This window comes from Watersipora subatra, chromosome 1 (genome assembly GCF_963576615.1).
Source record: "Watersipora subatra chromosome 1, tzWatSuba1.1, whole genome shotgun sequence".
In the NCBI taxonomy this organism is placed as follows: domain Eukaryota; kingdom Metazoa; phylum Bryozoa; class Gymnolaemata; order Cheilostomatida; family Watersiporidae; genus Watersipora; species Watersipora subatra.
Genome location: NC_088708.1, coordinates 59,697,307 through 59,715,252, shown reverse-complemented (window position 1 = coordinate 59,715,252; position 17,946 = coordinate 59,697,307).

The window sequence follows — 17,946 nt, the reverse complement described above, 5'->3', positions numbered from 1 at the left end:
AAATCGAACGACAGGTTTTGGCCCTGGAAAAGCAAGGCATGATTGAGCCCGCTCACGGGGCCTGGAGCTCTCCGGTGGTCTTGGTGAGGAAGAAGGACGGGGCGTGGCGACTGTGTGTAGACTATAGAAAACTTAATAGTGTCACTCGCCAGGACGCCTACCCCCTCCCCCGGATTGACGAGAGCTTGGACGCCTTGTCTGGCAGTAGGTTCTTCAGTACCTTGGACATGATGAGCGGATACTGGCAGGTACCCCTCTCCACCGAGGCCCAGGAGCGGTCGGCGTTCGCCACACGCAGTGGGTTGTGGAGGTGGAAGGTGCTCCCCTTTGGACTGACCTCCGCCCCGGCTACCTTCCAGCGGCTGATGGAGCGCGTCCTCCAAGGGCTACATTGGAAAACCTTGCTGCTGTACCTAGACGACATCATCGTCATGTCAGCCGACTTCTCTAGTCATGTCACTAGGCTGGCAGAGGTGTTAGAGCGATTGAGACAGGCCGGGCTGAAGCTAAAGCCCTCTAAATGCAGTTTGTTCCAGACCCAAGTCAAGTACCTGGGCCACATAGTCAGCGACACGGGAGTGGCTACCGACCCTGAGAAGATTCAGGCCATAAGCGGATGGGCAGCACCCCAGGATGTGACGCAGTTAAGGTCATACTTGGGTACCACTGGGTACTATCACAGATACGTGCCTGACTACGCCTCGATCGCCAAACCTCTCACCTTGTTGACAAGCGAAGGGGTCCCCTGGAAATGGGGAGAAGAGGAACAGGAAGCTTTCCTTAGGCTCAAATGGTTGCTGACACACGCTCCAGTACTGGCATATCCCGATCCCTCCTTGCCCTACGTGCTAGATACCGACGCTAGTAACGTAGGGACTGGGGCTGTGTTATCCCAGGTCCAGCAGGGCAAGGAGCGACCCATAGCCTACTATAGCAAGACCCTCTCCTCCGCCGAACGCAATTACTGCGTAACCAGAAGAGAGTTGCTGGCAGTTGTGCTGGCTGTCCGGCATTTCCGGCCCTACCTATATGGCAGAGAGTTTACCATCCGGACCGATCATGCCTCCTTGGTTTGGTTGCACCGGAGGAAGGAACCCTCTTGCCAGGTGGCCCGGTGGCTGGAGAGCCTGGCCGAGCACAAGTACCGAATTATCCATCGAAAAGGCGATAAGCACGGGAACGCCGATGGATTGAGTCGACGACAGTGCGTCGACTGCCGGCAGTGTGCTGCCATTGAGAAGCGGGATCAGGGGCCAACGAGGTCACAAGTGTGCGACTCTCTAGTAACCCCAGGAACAAATTGGGAAACTGCTGTGCCAGTGGACCAGGTTCCGGTACAGCCACCAAGAGGCACAGGAACATCCAGTCCCAACCTCCGCCAGTTGGATGAAGATGAATGGCCTCGACTACCTGGCAGCGGACCTGCCTTAGGGCCTGGCCTCCCGACTCCCACACCAGCCAGTCCAGTCTCAGTACGGCTGCCGGGCGGTGCGGGGTCACCCGGAGTGTCGGACGACCCTCCCAGAAGGCTTCAGGATCCTCGGTTACAGGCCATCAAGGTAACAGGCGAAACCGGAATCGTTGAGGGAACTGGTGAAAGCACGGTCCCAAAGGTTCCAGAACGGTTGACGGTGGTGCAGACTTCACTGGATGAAGTGCGGGCATTACAACAGAGAGCCGCTACCGACCTAGGGGTCATTTACCAGGCCGTCAGGAACCGGAGGAGAGTAGAAGAGGCCGTGCTGCAAGTAGGCAGCCCTGAGCTGCAGCGATTGGCCCGGATGTTCCACCAGCTCCAGCTCGACGAGTCGGGTGTATTGACCCTTCATCTCACCCAGAATGGGCGAGAAAGGGTGGTGGTGGTATGCCCGCAAACGCTGAGACAGGAAATCCTGTGGAAAGCCCACGAGCAAACGCACTGCGGTGTGGAGAAGACCTTGAAACGCGTCCAATTGGACTGGTATTGGCCGGGTATGGCTGGAGATATCCGGAGGGCAGTTCTCTCTTGCGAAGTTTGCCAGAGGGCCAAAACAGGAAAAGGCCGGACCTCCGGGAACAGACAACGGCTGTACGCCGGGAGGCCATGGCAACGACTAGCCGTAGACTTAGTGGGACCCCTACCTCAGACCCCTCGAGGAAATAGCTGGGTGTTGGTGCTCACTGATCATTTCACTCGGTGGTCAGATGCTTTAGCCATCCCCGACGCTACGGCCCCAACGGTAGCTCAGGTCCTGGACGAGAGGATATTTAGCTACTTCGGTCTACCCGAAGTTATCCACACCGACCAGGGGAGCCAATTCGAGTCCTCTTTATTCCAAGAGCTATGTGACTTGTGGGGAGTCGATAAATCTAGGACCACTCCGTACCACCCCGAAGGGAATGGTGTGGTTGAGAGAAACAATCGTGTATTGGGTGACTCCCTACGAGCTCTCTTACTGGGCAGAGGACAGGAAGATTGGGATCAGTTACTGCCACAAATCATGCGGACGCTGCGAGGGTTACCGCACTCCGCCACTAAAGAAACACCCAATTATCTGATGTTGGGTCGAGAGCTACGTCTTCCTGACCAGTTGCTGTATGGAAACAGGCTGGAATCCTTTACAAGCATACATGAGTATGTTCAGACTGTCCACGACCGGTTGATGCAAGCCCACACTCTCCTCCGAGATAGACAGAAGGAAATTGTGTCAACTGATGTGAGAGAGCCTCCGCTATTCAATGAGGGTGACCTCGTGTGGTTACTAAGCAAGCGGCGGAGAAGAGGGGAAAACCCGAAACTAGCGGCCAAGTATGTGGGACCCTATCGCGTATTAAGGAGTCACGAAAATCATACTTACGAAATAGAGAGGTATGGACAGCGATCCATTCAAGCTGAGGGAAGGTTAAGACTCTGTCGCCCCAGTCCGGTGCAACAAGGACGAGCCCCAGTTGAAGTCGAGCCTGCCCGACGTCCTAACATGAGGGGTCAACCCCGAAGACGAGTCTCACAAGGAAACCATAATCCGGAGGCCGCTATTCTAGAACCACTCCTGCCTAGCCGACTAACGGAGTTACAAATACCCCAGTCGCCGGGAAGGTCAGAAGCACTTCGGTTTCCCGGCGAAGATTCCTTGGTCTCCCCAGGGGAACGCAACCCTAACTCGATGGCTGACCCCGACCCTGGCGGCGAATTGACAACCGAGGAGGAAAGAACCACGGAAAATACGGGAGCCCAGGCTAGTAATACCGGGGCTGGGAATGCATCACGGCCCCAACGAATAAGGAGGCCTCCCGTGTATTTGGCCGACTATGACACTAGCGCCGTCCAATCGGGAGAAGCCATCAGAGTTCAAGGTCAGAAGGCAGCCATCTTGGGCCCCAGACAGAGCGCGCTCATTGCTTGCTGTCAACTCGAAGCGAACCGAATGTCGACCCCATAGAAGATGCGATCGAAAGACATTGTTTATCCTTATTTTTCTTGGTATGTTTTAGTTAGTTAGTTGGTGTTCTCTCATACTATTTTATTTTTCTTTTTGGTTTGTTTTATATAGCCGATGGTCGTCTATAGGGGCGGCGTGTGTGATGGAAACGTATGTTACCATTTCCCTTCTTCTTATTATTTGGAGTTATACTCTCTTTTTCACTTATGTAACCACGCCCCTAAAGGAGGCTGGCGCTTGCCGCCTTATTTACATAATCAGCTGTATTTAAGGTAGAGCTTCGGCTCATTTACGTTGTTCAATACATGCTTTGCATTTGGACCCACACTCTTCTGTTACCCTGCGCAATAACAGAATCACACTGAGCACTTATTTACTCCAAGCCTCAGTCTACGGACTGTGCTTTGGGAGTAGAGTATAGAGACACTGTCGACCCCGGTCGACCTCAGGTCGACCTTGTCGAACGAGCATAATATCACTCAGGGAGCAATTCCCCGTGTAAGGTGGTTGTAGTAGACCGGTGGTGTAAGCCGACCTAGTCGCCTCCGCGTGTTGGTCAACGGGCAACACTTACACGGCCCCTGTGGAGAGTGAATGCAGACCGGTAGAGTAAGCCGACCTAGTCGCCTCTACGTGTTGGTCGCAGGATCCAACACAGTATTCATCTTGAAACATCCTGGCAGTCAGATCACCTCAAACATTAAAAGCAATCGCTAATTATAAAAAATACTGAAAATTTCTGATAAAATCCACTAAAAGTTTTGTGCAAATTCATGTTTAAGATAAACTAGTATTGATCGCTGTTGTGGAATAGATCAAATAATATAACTTTTTCATCCAACAAATTTGGATATAGATATAAAGATTTTTGTTATTATATATTATTGTATATTTAAATTTAAACCACAACTCACAAAATACTGTAAAACCTCAATTTTAACGCCGCCTTTGTTTGAAGCCCACCTCTATTTAGCCTCCACTGTAAGAGAAAGTTTGAAAAATAGAGCGCCACCCTTTAATTGAACACCACCTCTATTTGACTGTCACTTTGACATTCTTTGATCTTTATGAACCCAAAATAGAAAGTGATCAGTAAAAAAGTTTTCACGAAATCATATTAATAATGACTTAGTTACATCAGTAGCAATTAATTCTTTTATGGTTGCTGTTCGTATCGAAGTTTGTTTTCCAACTCCAAAGCTTACAGCTTTTTCTTTAAATCTTTGAAACCAACAATAATTAATTAATTAATTAATAACTGTATGAGGCTAATAGTAGTTTCTTGTTTAACGCTGCCTTGATATTTCAAAGTATGTGAAAAACAGTTTACATTTATGATGGAATCTGTGCTACTATTTTCAGACTATAATTTGTTCTAAGTGCTCATGCGTTTAAAAGTTATCATTATTTTTTTCGAAAAGTTTTTCAAAATGCAATGCGTAAAAGCTTTGCTCTGCTAAAAAAATGGTTTGGACTCTAAAATTGACTAGTTCAGCAGTGCAGAGGATTCGTGATCAGAAGACACTGTGGAAGGTATTGAACAGCCAGAAGATGAAATGATTCTCTACAAAAGCAATGATCAGGATGCAACCTGCCGAGCAAACGATGCAAATATTTTTGTTTCTGCATGTATTGTAATTATGGCTTGTTCATATCACTTGTTCTTGAATAGGCTATGTGTTTTTAGCATTTGTTAGATTATTATTATATAGCTTATAAATTTGCAGACTTACAGCATCTTATTTGATAACATCATAGCAGTTATTTAAACTCAGCTTACAATGGATCGACGCCCATAACTCTTCTTCAATTGCACATAAAAAACCAGTTTTGGCTACATACATATCAATGAGTGCAATGAGCTTTAAAGCAACATTTTTAATTATAGTTATAAAATAAAAATATGCCTTTAAATTTAGAACGAAAGAAAAGATTTAAGCTCCAAACAATTGCACCGCAGGCTACAAGATCGTCGTAGGTCAATTATAAGCAATAGATATCAACGGATAGAGATATTTCTCAGCTTTTCAATGTATAGTTATTTAGAGATCTACAAAAAGTTGGAGGTTAGTTATAGCATATTTATCACACCTAAAAAGGGTTAATGTAGCAGCGTTAGAAAGAGAGTGCAAATTGTAAGTGACATTCGCTTCTCCTGTAAATGGGTTATATTTAGCTTCCAAAATTCTAACGAACTACTTGAAAAATACTATGGCATCCTCCATTTGAATGTCACCTTTGATAAACCCCCACTACAGAAGAAGGGCTGAAAAATAGAGCGTCATGGTATTCAAATAGTGGTTTTGCTGTATCTCTGCTCTGAGTCAGAGCACAAATGTAAAAACTTGTATTTTTTACGATATGCACTCATATGCCCTCACATGAAATATTGGCCATCAGCAATCAAAACATTATTTTTTGCATTTCAACATTCCAATGGCCAGAACAGAGCATAATTAATAATATACTATAATTATCTTGAAATACAATTAATCTGGTCAGCATGCTTTTCTTGTGTCTCATGAGATCTTTGGTATCAGCAGGCCTACTGTTAGGCACAAGATTTTCCATATGTAAATCTTAGCTTATACCTGGCCTTAGGCTACCTAGACTACCTTAGGCTATATTTCCCTCATGCTCAATGTGCTGGCTTGTTGATTTATGGCTAATCAGGTCATGAGCAGATCTGGAAGGTCAAGCTTCACTTCTACTCCCATTTTCAGTGCTGGCTCTTTCAGCAATTACAGATCATAGCAAGCTTCTTTGGGTAGTTCAGTAATGAGAAGAACTTGCCCATTTTGAACACTGGTGAGACAGCATGTGCAAAGGATACATATCCTACTGAAACTGAGCTATTTATTTAATTGTACAAATTTTTGTGTAACTCTTTGGTACATTTTTATAAGGAATAGAGTGTTTTTGGAAAATATGTCAATTTTGTTTTTTTACTGAAAATACTGATGCATCCGTCAGGCTGTATTTATCATAAATGTATGTAGCTCCTTTAGCTAGCATCAATAGCAAGAAGGACATTACAAGAATAGTGACAACTATAAGAAGTATGGATACCTATTCTAGTGTGGTAAATAATAGCACCATATTAGTGCATATAGTGGTAAACAGGAGCAGTCTAAAAACTGATAGTGTTGATAATAAGAGCAAGAGCTGTCCCCCACCCCTTGATTATTATTGAACAATATCATTCATATGTATAGGAATATTCTGTTCTCATAACAGAGTATATGCTAGCATTTTGTCTCAAATACCAGTCTAATGGGAACACAAATATACCTAAGTGCACCAGCATCCTTCTATGACTGCACTACCAACAGGGCCTCTACAGATGATGATGGCTGTATGCAATTGGAATAGCATTAGAAATCTGATGTAATAATATTGCCAAGTAACAAACCCTAAAAATATATGTGTAGAGGGACAGCTGATATGAGCTATATGAGGATAAGTATGAGCTAACAGAACCAACAACTGTCCATTTCTTTGTTTTGTTACTCTGCCAGCATTTCTTTGTTTGTATGGGTTGTCTTTGTATCATTATTTCCTGGTCGATGGATGGTTACACAAAAATGCTTATTTGGCAAAATGATTTCATCCTAGGATTATCTTTCGGACTGCAAGTTGTCGGAAGTTGTTGTGCTATGGGGTTAACTGAGTACCTTATATGTGTAACAACTGCTCCTACTGTTTAGCATGTAAATGCATATCCTTAACTACATGTATGTGTGTAACTAATAAATACCCACAGCGAGTCATGGCAATTTCAAGTTCTTTGAAAATCTCACTATACAATGCTATGAACTCTATGTACCTGACAGAATAAACCCGTGTACGCAGTCATGCCTAAGTGAGGATGGTCATACAAAATGCTTATGCTACATTTAGTAATACATTAGCAGAATGACCGGTGTTGCACGGGTATTAATAATCAGCTTATAAGCAGTGACAAAAATGTAGTTGTTTGCCATTAGCCTGGCAAGTTGCCAATGACTAATTTGAGTAAGCTAGTGTTGCAAAACTTACTAATAAGAGCCTTGAGAGCAAGCTTTAGTGTCATTGTGCCATAACGTAATGCTAAGCGTGTTTTCACCCACATAGCGACATGTATCGCCCAACGAATCCATCAATTAGCTTGATTAGGAAAACATTCGCCTGGTGAGTGGGAGGTTACGAGATCAAATCCAGCATGAAACCGATATTTCATCCTAAATCTTAATAGCTATAGCTGGACAAACCTAATTACACACATACACACATAAACTGAGATTTATATACATGTATATACATGTATATATATAGACTAGCTGTGCTTCCCGCCGTTGCCCGGGTATTAAAAATTAGCTTATAAACAATGAGAGGTAATGAGAGTTGCCTGCCAGCCTGCCATTTCCTATTATTAGCCTGGCACATTACCAATGGATAATTTGAGCAAGCTTACTAATAAGAGCTTATGGTCGACCATGGTATGACCATAAGCCGTAGCCTATTTGCTCTTATATAGTGACTTACATTGCCTAGTGAACCTTTCAAGCTCTGTGGCTTAGTTAGTAAGGCCTCAAACTGGTCAATGGGAGGTTCGGAGATCAAAACTCCTGCTTTACGGATTTTTTATTCCAAGATAATAAAATAGTTATAGCTGGACAATTACACGAACAGACCGACTTTGAGAAATATAGATTATATATTAGATTAAATATTAGATTATTTAGAATGCAAACAAAAGATTCAGAAAATATTGATGGAAGACAATAGGTGCATATGTGTACTGAGATTAACAAATTACTAAAACTATTGAGCCAAATAAAGTAGTTAATGAATGAAAGTGCATAAACTTTCAGTTCAATCTAGCATATTTTGCCTTTTTAAAGAATATTATTAAACAATCTTTAAGGCATATAAATTAGTAAAGAATTAGATAGTGTACTTATCTGTTTTCAGCTACTGTCAGTTTCTCACTTACACAATCATCAGGCTGTAGATTTCAACTGATCTACAGCCTGATGATTGCGTAAGCAAGAAACTGACAGTAGCTGAAAAAAAGATAAGTACACTATCTAATTCTTTACTAATGTATATATAAACATATATACTTCTAGGTATAATAAATAAATAAATATATATATATATATGTATATATATATATATATATATATATATATACTGATGAAGAAGAAGGTTGCAGTTCACTAGAAGAGAGTGCTCAATATTAAAATAGAGCATTTATATAAAGTATATTAAGAACTGAAAACTTTTACAACTGTTTACTAAAACTTTAAGTAGTAAACAGTTATAAAAGTTTTCAGTTCTTAATATATTTTATATATATATTACATATATGATGTAACAATGGTAGCTGTTGATGGAATATTATTAGAACATGAACTGTTAAAAGAGTATGGATGAGTTTGTTTCATATTACTAAGGAAACATTCTAAACAGAGTAACTAAAGACGCTACAGCACAAACAATTATATGTGATGTCCGAACAGTTTGGCTGCCTAAAGTGACTTTCAAGATGAGTTTCTTTCATTCTAGTGAGAGATCAATTTAAACAGAATAATCAGTATCTACGACACCAACAATTATATGTGATACAATGTCTGAACAGTTAGAGGTGCATACATGTAGGTAAATCTGCAAGATGTGTTGGCTTAGTCTTGCAGAGAAAATTGTTTTGAAGAAAGTAATTAGTAGCTCTACAGAATAGATATGATGTCTGAACAATTAGAGAATTATAAGCGAATTCCAATATGGCTATTTTATACTCTCAAGAGAAACTGTTTTGAACAGGGTAAGTAGTAATGATACAACACTAGCACTTTGTTCTCGTATGCAGACTGAAAGTGCAAATTTGTGCATGAACTGATGTACCAGTCCCCTCTCTTATTGTATACCTGAACAAGATAACTGACGGCCCTGAGTTTATATAATCAAACAAGCTGGTACATGAATGAATGTATCAAACCTCATTATCATTGTACACATAGACGTACACTGCTTTGAACATATAAGGGAGCAGAGGTTGGCACATATATTGATGTATTAACCTTTATTGTCATTGATATAGGGTGATGATGCATCATGTCATGCCTTTACATCCATTTACATCAGAGTCATCAAAAGGATAAATGTATAATAGTTCACTCATATGCTCACTTCCTTTTCCCGTCCAACAGTTATTTAATCAAAGTTACTTCTTGTGGAGTACTGCAGTATAAAAGTCATACCAGAGAATGTCTGATTATTATTATTAAGTTGCATCAAATGTTCAAACAAGAGTCTTCAAACAATTTTGTTTTATTATAACATTTATTCTACCACATAGATGTTGATGAACTCCTTCTATGGCCTTTTATTACAGTTACTAACTCAGATAAGCAGTTAGTGTTTCAAAGTAAAACAAACACAAAAGCAAAAAACTATCATGTGCTGAATCATTCTTTGCTAATATGTGTTCATTTAAATTATATTTATAAAGATATGCTTAAACCTTGGTTTTTGATAAAGCCTTGAAGAAAAAAAACATTCCTTCTTTACTTTTTCAAAACTAACAGAATCAAATATGCGTCTGTTTTCTAAATCATTGCTCTAGTCCACTACACACAACTCTGTAAACTGACTCGGCGCATCACAGCCTGGTGAGTAACTATAAAAGCCAGTGTATGTCATATTGCATCTTATGACTAAATAAGGACAAACCAACATGAGTCTAACAAATGTACCAGCCATATGTTACTATCGTGACCCGAAACAAGGTAATACTGAGTGTGAATCCTGGTTTTATGTGAACCATGATCAAGCTCAAGAATCTTAGTACAGTAATACTTCAACTTACGAGTGCTCTAACGTACGAGAAACTTGAGATACGAGCCAGCTTTAAAGCAAGTTTTAGCACTAACATACGAGCAATGTTTGAGATACGAGCACGTGAGTCAGTTGCATAGTATGCCGGAGGTGTTTTATGAGAACAGCATCACTATGTATTTTTCAACTACTCAGGTTATACTTTTGTACCGTGTTTTCTGTGCGCAATTTTCAGTGCAGAATTATGTGAATTAAAAGTACGGTGCGTAGACCGAAAGCTTGCCAGTAAAATGAAAGATAATGGAAAGAAAAATCAAATGATAACAATTGATATTAAACGGAAAATTATTGTAAAATATGCGAAATGTGTATGCGTGATTGATCTAGCTCAGCAATATGACAGAAATACATCTACAATTATCAAACCGAAGGGTTATATTCAGGGCATTTAGTTTGCAAAAGGACTAACCATAGTTTCTAAACGACGCAGCGATCTTCACGACCGCTGATGGAGAGACTACTCAGACATTGGATAAAAGATAAACAATTGGCCGGTGACAGCGCAACTGAAACGATGTTTCAATAAAGGCGAAAAGGCCGGTGGTTAAAAGGCGAAAAGGCCTAAGTGAAAAGGCCGGTGCTATCTATAAAAATTATAAAAATAGACTTTCGGACAAGTTGGCTAGTGGTCGTGCATCAACCCTTTGTGACGACACCAGTGTTCGTCCTAATCGCAACATGTTGAAAGGGCGACAAAGGCAAACGTCCTTAGATAGGTTTATCTTAAAACGGCCGGCTAGTCGTGAAAGCGAAACAAAGGAAAAATTAGCTAACCAGCGAGAAACTTCAAACTATGAACGCCGAAAAAGTTTTAATTACGTTAAGTTGAAAATGAAAGTTTGCTTTTAGGTTTGCTTCTAAGTTTGTTTTTTAAGACTTTGCTAAAATCCAAACTTATCAAATTCAACGGTTGTAATGAAGAATAACACTTATATCTCCCTTCCTGGCAAATGCTAGCGTTAGCTGCTACTGTATGTATTTAATTTTACATTTTAATTAATCACATTTCCTTACATCGTTTTTTATTTGTTGCTTTTTGAAAGCATGTGGTAAGTTAGGACACTAACCAACATGTTCTTTCTATTACAATATCTTGTTTTGAGCGTTTTATTTGCATTTTTTAGAGTATAGAAACCAATTGATATATATTTAATTGCTCAATATATAAATAAACTGCACCAACATGCGAGTAAATTGACATACGAGCTCAGTCTCGGAACGCATTAAGCTCGTAAGTCGAAGTATGACTGTAATACAAATATACATGTACATGAAGAATATAGCCTACCTTGAAGTTTATTTTCTTAGGATGATAACCCACCATATGTGAATTATATTCAGCAGTCTGTATAAGCTATCAGTTATTATTAAAACTTATGTGCAAGATGCCTCCAATTAGCAAGTAGTAGCATCGCACTACCTATTTACTTCCTCCTTTAAACACCTTTATTCAATGCCTTGAAATGGCTGCCAAGGTCTTCAGATGGCTGCTTTTCAACTTAATTGCTGAAGAAAGAGCTTGCCGTAAAACCTGTAATTGAACGCCTCATCTGTTCGAACACCTCCTCTATTTGACCGGCCTTATGGGAGAAAGGTTGAAAAATAGAGCGCCAGCCTTTAATTGAACGCCACTTTCATTGAACCGCCAGTTTGACATCATTTGATCTTTATGAACCAATAATAGCAAATGAGCAATAAAATTTTCCTCAAAATCATATTAGTAACGAATCTTTACATCAATAACAATTAATTCTCTTGTTGTCTAACTCCAACGCTTTTCTTTTTTTCGATAAAACTTTGAAAGCAGCATCATAAAAATAATTAATAACTGTATCAGGTTAATAGTAGTTCCATGTTTAACGCAGTCTTGATATTTTGAAGTACATCTATGAAAACAATTTATGTTTACGATGGTGTTTGAATGACTAGTTTTAGGCTAAACCCCCAGGGCTGATACTCCCCCACAAAAGGCCCATTAGGTTCGGCAAAAAATCACGTTTTAGGGGGTGGAGGGGTTTTCAGACCATGGGGCACTGCCAGCGAATTATGCTACTTTAGGGGGTTTCCACAGCCAAGCCAGTAAAAGGACCCGTGCTCATTAAGGTTTTATTCAGCCAAAGTAATACCAAAAAGTTTTACCGAAATTCCAGTCTTCATTTTAATGCAGATTGCATTAAAATCTGTATGCTTGCTGACGAGAAAGGAAGGGAAAAGAGACAGCCGACACTGCATCATCTTAGCAAACCTTTAGCAATCTACTCAGAATGAATGATATGATATTTCTTTCATTGATATTCATTATGTTTTCCTTTGTAAACTTATCAGGACATCAAAAAACTTCCATAATTCCATTAAAGATAATGATTTATGGTACACAACAGGTATTATGAAAGAATTTGGATGTTGAGAGACGATTATGACACATTCAAGAGTGGAAAATAAGGTGCCTGGTTGAGTCCAAAATACTGGTTTAATCAGAGCAAAACTTAAAATCTATGCAGAGTCAGTAAGAGTGAAATGAACTGCTCAAAGCTCATCTGCACACTTTAGAAACGTCAAACGAACATTCACAGTAGAAAGATCAAATTAAAATAAACGATAATGACAAAAATAAATGCAAAAAGCATGCGGTCATCAGTTGGTGACAATCTAAAAAAAACAAATAGAAAAGGTTATGGAAGAATTTGTCAGGAAGGTGGAGGTTTGGAGAGAAATCTATAGAAAAGTGAATGAAAAAGCTCGAAATCAGTAAAGAAATGAGAATGGTAGAATTTATAAAGAAAATACTAGAATAGGTAAGAAATGTTTAGCAAATGGAATAAATAAACATGAGGAAAGGAGTAGTAAAAATAAAAATTAGGGAGGAGTCAGTGAAGGAAGTAGATGTTAGTGATGAAGGTCCATAAACAATATAAAATGGACACCAGTAATTGTCAGTCCTTACCGGTAATTTGATAACAGACCTAATATTTAGGAAAACTCTTGCAATGAAACTTGTATCTAAACTGTCTTTATCACACCAGAATGTTGTGAACGAGTCTTTATGGTTTTAGACCAAGATCTGTAATGTTTTTCAAAGTGGTACCTACTTAGAAATTCTAATTTCTGCAGTGTTAAAAAGAGCCAACTTAAACATTATCATAGTGCCTGTAGTTCAGGAGTAAAATTCGCAAGTGGTATACAACTGAAAGGTTGAAGCAGTGTTCTACAAATACGAGACTCTGCCCACAAACTTTATTTCACGATACCATATCTCTTTATAAATGCCAAGAAACTTACTCTTTCTTGTATAACACAGAGTTCTGTTTCTGAGCAGCCATCAGATCCTAAAATGCGGTGTACACATTGCACAGTTATATCTCTGATAGCGGTCTGGGTTCCTGGTTCATATGGCCAATACGCTTGCTCATCCTAAAAATGCAGGAGATGGTATGATAACATATGCAAAAGCTATTGTTCATGTTTATAAAAAAAGTAGAGTGTTATTTCATTCTTACCCCATTTCTAAATTTTAGAGTTTGCCTCTTTAAAGCACATAAATTACATAATTTTTTATTGTATATTTCAATACATCAAAGTCTTGGCTTTCGAATGAGCCTATATTTAATACACAAAGAATAATAGAACTATGAAAAACAAGGTGTCAAAAGTATGTCCTGCAAAAAAACCACTAGGTTCAGGTTCTCAAAATGTGATGTCACAATTATTATTTAGCCTTAGGTAGTCGATCCCTTTCGTTGCCATTGAGGCTGCGCCTTTCTGTGACAATCCATGCTGTTAAGCCCAGAGAGCGCTAATAATAAACTAGCATTCTAGATAATCAACCATGCCCGGGATCGTGCTAACGCCTGACCAATACAAACACATGTTCTTGGTTAATTAGTTATGCTTCAATAAATATACTCTCGTTGATAAAGGTAATGAAATCACATCGATTAAATTGTGACCTGCGGTTGCGTGGCACTAGGACTATATGTCAATCGCACTTTTGCGATATCACGCAATGCTTGAAACTAATTAGTTTCAGTCGCGACCCTCAACATCACAATAAAATGAAAGGGCTAGTGCATAATATCATTGGGGAAAACATAGCATGGTGCTTGGAATCTGAGTTATTTATCATAGAAATAATCTGTACATGGAGAACTAATGACACTGATTCCTTTGTCATTTTCATTGGTTCTCTGGAGTTGTCCTATTTTCGACTGATACTAGCATCATTATCGTAGTTGATAAATATAAGCGGTAAGCAATAAAATAGGTGGTAAGAGCACACAACACCGCATATGAAAATTGTGACGTCACAATTTTCGAGCCTATGCCAGTAAACATTTCTGCGGTAGAGCTCTGGGGAAATCCTATAAACACCAACCAATGTCTGTCTCACCATGGCAAACAATAGCTCATTCGAAAGCCAAGACTCTGATGTATTGAAGTATACAATAAAAAAATTATGTAGTTTATGTGTTTTAAAGATTGAGGATTGGCAATTATGAAAAAAAACTCGAAAAAATTACATACTTGGAGTAGTGAACAAAATAAGTAAAAGGTGTCGTAACAAGTAAAGTATAGACCTTATTAAAATATTTCACATGAAGTTTAAAAATTTAATAAAGTTGTTCATTGGAATCACTTTTAAGCGATCCAAGATGTTGGCACTGTGTGAAAAATTGACTGAATATTAAATTAACCTACTCTAATAGCTATCCATTAACATCTTTAGTAGAGATGATTTGAACCATAAAAAAAATTTAAACTGTGAATTTATCTCTAAACCTGGTTATGATCTCCAAATATTCATCTCTACACGTGTTTATTGTCTTTTGAAATTCATCTCTACTCCTGCTTATATTCTCTAGATACTCATCTCTATACCTGTTTATAGTCTCTATATGTTTATCTCTACACCTATTTATAGTCTCTAGATATTCATCTCTACTCCTGTTTATAGTCTCTAGATATTCATCTCTACACCTGTTTATAGTCTTTAGATATTCATCCCTACACCTGTTTATAGTCTCTAGATATTCAGCTCTACTCCTGTTTATAGTCTCTAGATATTCATCTCTATTCCTGTTTCTAGTCTCTAGATATTCATCTCTACATCCGTTTATAGTCTCTAGATATTCATCTCTATTCCTGTTTCTAGTCTCTAGATATTCATCTCTATTTCTGCTTCTAGTCTCTAGATATTCATCTCTACACCTGTTTATAATCTCTAGATATTAATCCCTACACCTGTTTATAGTCTCTAGATATTCATCTCTATTCCTGTTTCTAGTCTCTAGATATTCATCTCTACACCTGTTTATAGTCTCTAGATATTCATTTATACACCTGTTTATAATCTATAGATAATCATCTCTACACCTGTTTATACATGTTCAGTTTTAGTTCAGTGATGAAAAGTGAAATATATGATGGTCAGTTGGAGGAATAATTGTGAATCTATAAAGAGTTTGTTTATTATTACCGGGTGAAGCGTTTAAAAAGAGTAACGAGTAACTACAATACTAAAAATTATATGTAATAAGATGTCTGACCAGTTTAGTAAACATAGAACATTTAATATGTTTATTAACACAATAAACTCTACCATCAAAGGGGCATTTCAAGTGTGTTTAAACCAAGCCAATCACAAAATTATCTTTAAAAAAGTTTACCTCATTGTTGTTAAGGTGGACTATCACAGCAGACTCTCTCATGAGTAGCATATTCCAAAAGTCATGCTCCGTATGGACGAGGGGTGTCTGTGTGAAAATGAGACCAGACTTTGTATGGTAAACCTGCAACAAAGGTTCAAGAAAATACATACCCACCAAATTTCATGCCAAACTCATCTCATTTCGTGAAATGCATGAAGCTCAGATGAACACAACCACAATATAACAGAAGATGTGGGTTTCACAATATAGGAATAATACCCTCTGTGCATACAACAGCATAGCAGAACACATAAAAGCATAGCGCAATGTGATAAACACATGCCTAGTAATTTTTGTGATTTGCATGACCACAGTGGTATAGTTAGGAATGTGTGAGCCTATACAGAATAAAACTAAAGATAAATAAAATACTAAAATAAAAGAAATAAAATAGACCTACCAATTCAGAGCCAGTAACAAAAAAATCAAACTTCAAAAATATAAAACTTGATCTAGCTAGAATTTAACCACACCCTCTCAACCATAGCAACATCACTATGTACCATGAGCCAAATGATGTTTTCTCATTCTAAAAGCTGTCTATTTGATTGCCTGCCTTGAATACTGTTTGGCAAACAAGTTTTAGCAGATTTGCAGTAAAATAATGGACTAAATGTTAAACTTAAAAAGCATCAAGCATTGTGGTTAAGTGCTTTGGACCAAACCTATTCGGCAAAAATACAAACTTTTCTGTATTAATGCCAACTACAATCCTCACATTGTTTTTTGAATTCCGTAAATTTTGAGCAATAGAAAACTGAAAAGAGTTGAGAGATTTTTTGTTTTGGCTGTTTAAAAAACTCTGACACAAACATCCATGGAATAAACTGGAAATACCCAATAATGATGACCGGTGGCCAATTGATACTCTGGTTATCTTTGATAAAATATGGTATATAACAGACATGCTTGCTGTGGTGTAGGACATGTTGACTGAAAATTGTGTTTTGCATAGTGGATTAGTGTAACGTCTTAGACTTTAATAAAATAGAATACATAAACTATTCTACCATAACTCCTCAAAATTCTTTAGAATACAAGTGGCTACAGATGTGTTAATACATCCCTAACCTTCCCCATAGGAAAAAGATTTACAGGAGATTTGGTGTACTTTATGTATTATACGGTTTTTTAATATGCAGTAGGTATAAATTAATGCAAAATTTTTTGATAAGCTGTTTTATAGCTGTAAAATAAATTAATTTTATTTAAAATGTTTTTAATGGAAACAAATTGTTTCGGAATTCGAACAATTTGGTTGTCACACAGCCTTCCGTACCGGTTTCTAACGGAAAATCATGGTTGAACTGTATAAGAACCCATAAAATAATTCCTAAAACTCTTCTATTAGTGATTCATCAAAAAAATACAATGATACAGAAATTGACCTTGATAGATTTAAAGAAAATGTTGAAGGTATGGCAGCCTCGAACAGTAACGAATAAAAACAGGTATTATTTAAAGTGTATATTTTCACTATATGGTAAGGGGCAAAAATGAGCAAGTCTCAAATAAAATTATTTACTAGAATGAAAGGATAAATAATTTGCAATGAATTGAAGTACTCAGGAAACTATCGATAAAAAGTTAGTGGAATCTCAAGAGATGTGATAGACTTTTGCAGCAACCACATTTTTTAAGAAACACGGAAACAAAATGAAAAAAAGTATAAATTAGGAAAACTAAAATGTAATGACGAGGCTGAAGTCTACATATTGAGGCCCTTCAATTGTGTAATTCACCAGAATAGTGCTCATAGTAAGTGCACTAAAGAAAAAATAAACCTCTTTGTAGTATTTTTTATGATATTATTGGTTGAAAAAAATGTTGCCGGAAAAGGAATACCTTCAACAAATTTAATATATGGGGACAATGGTCAACCTCAATCAATGGAAGCTTCGATACATTTCAATATTTAGATGCGGCTTTCAGCTTTTACATGC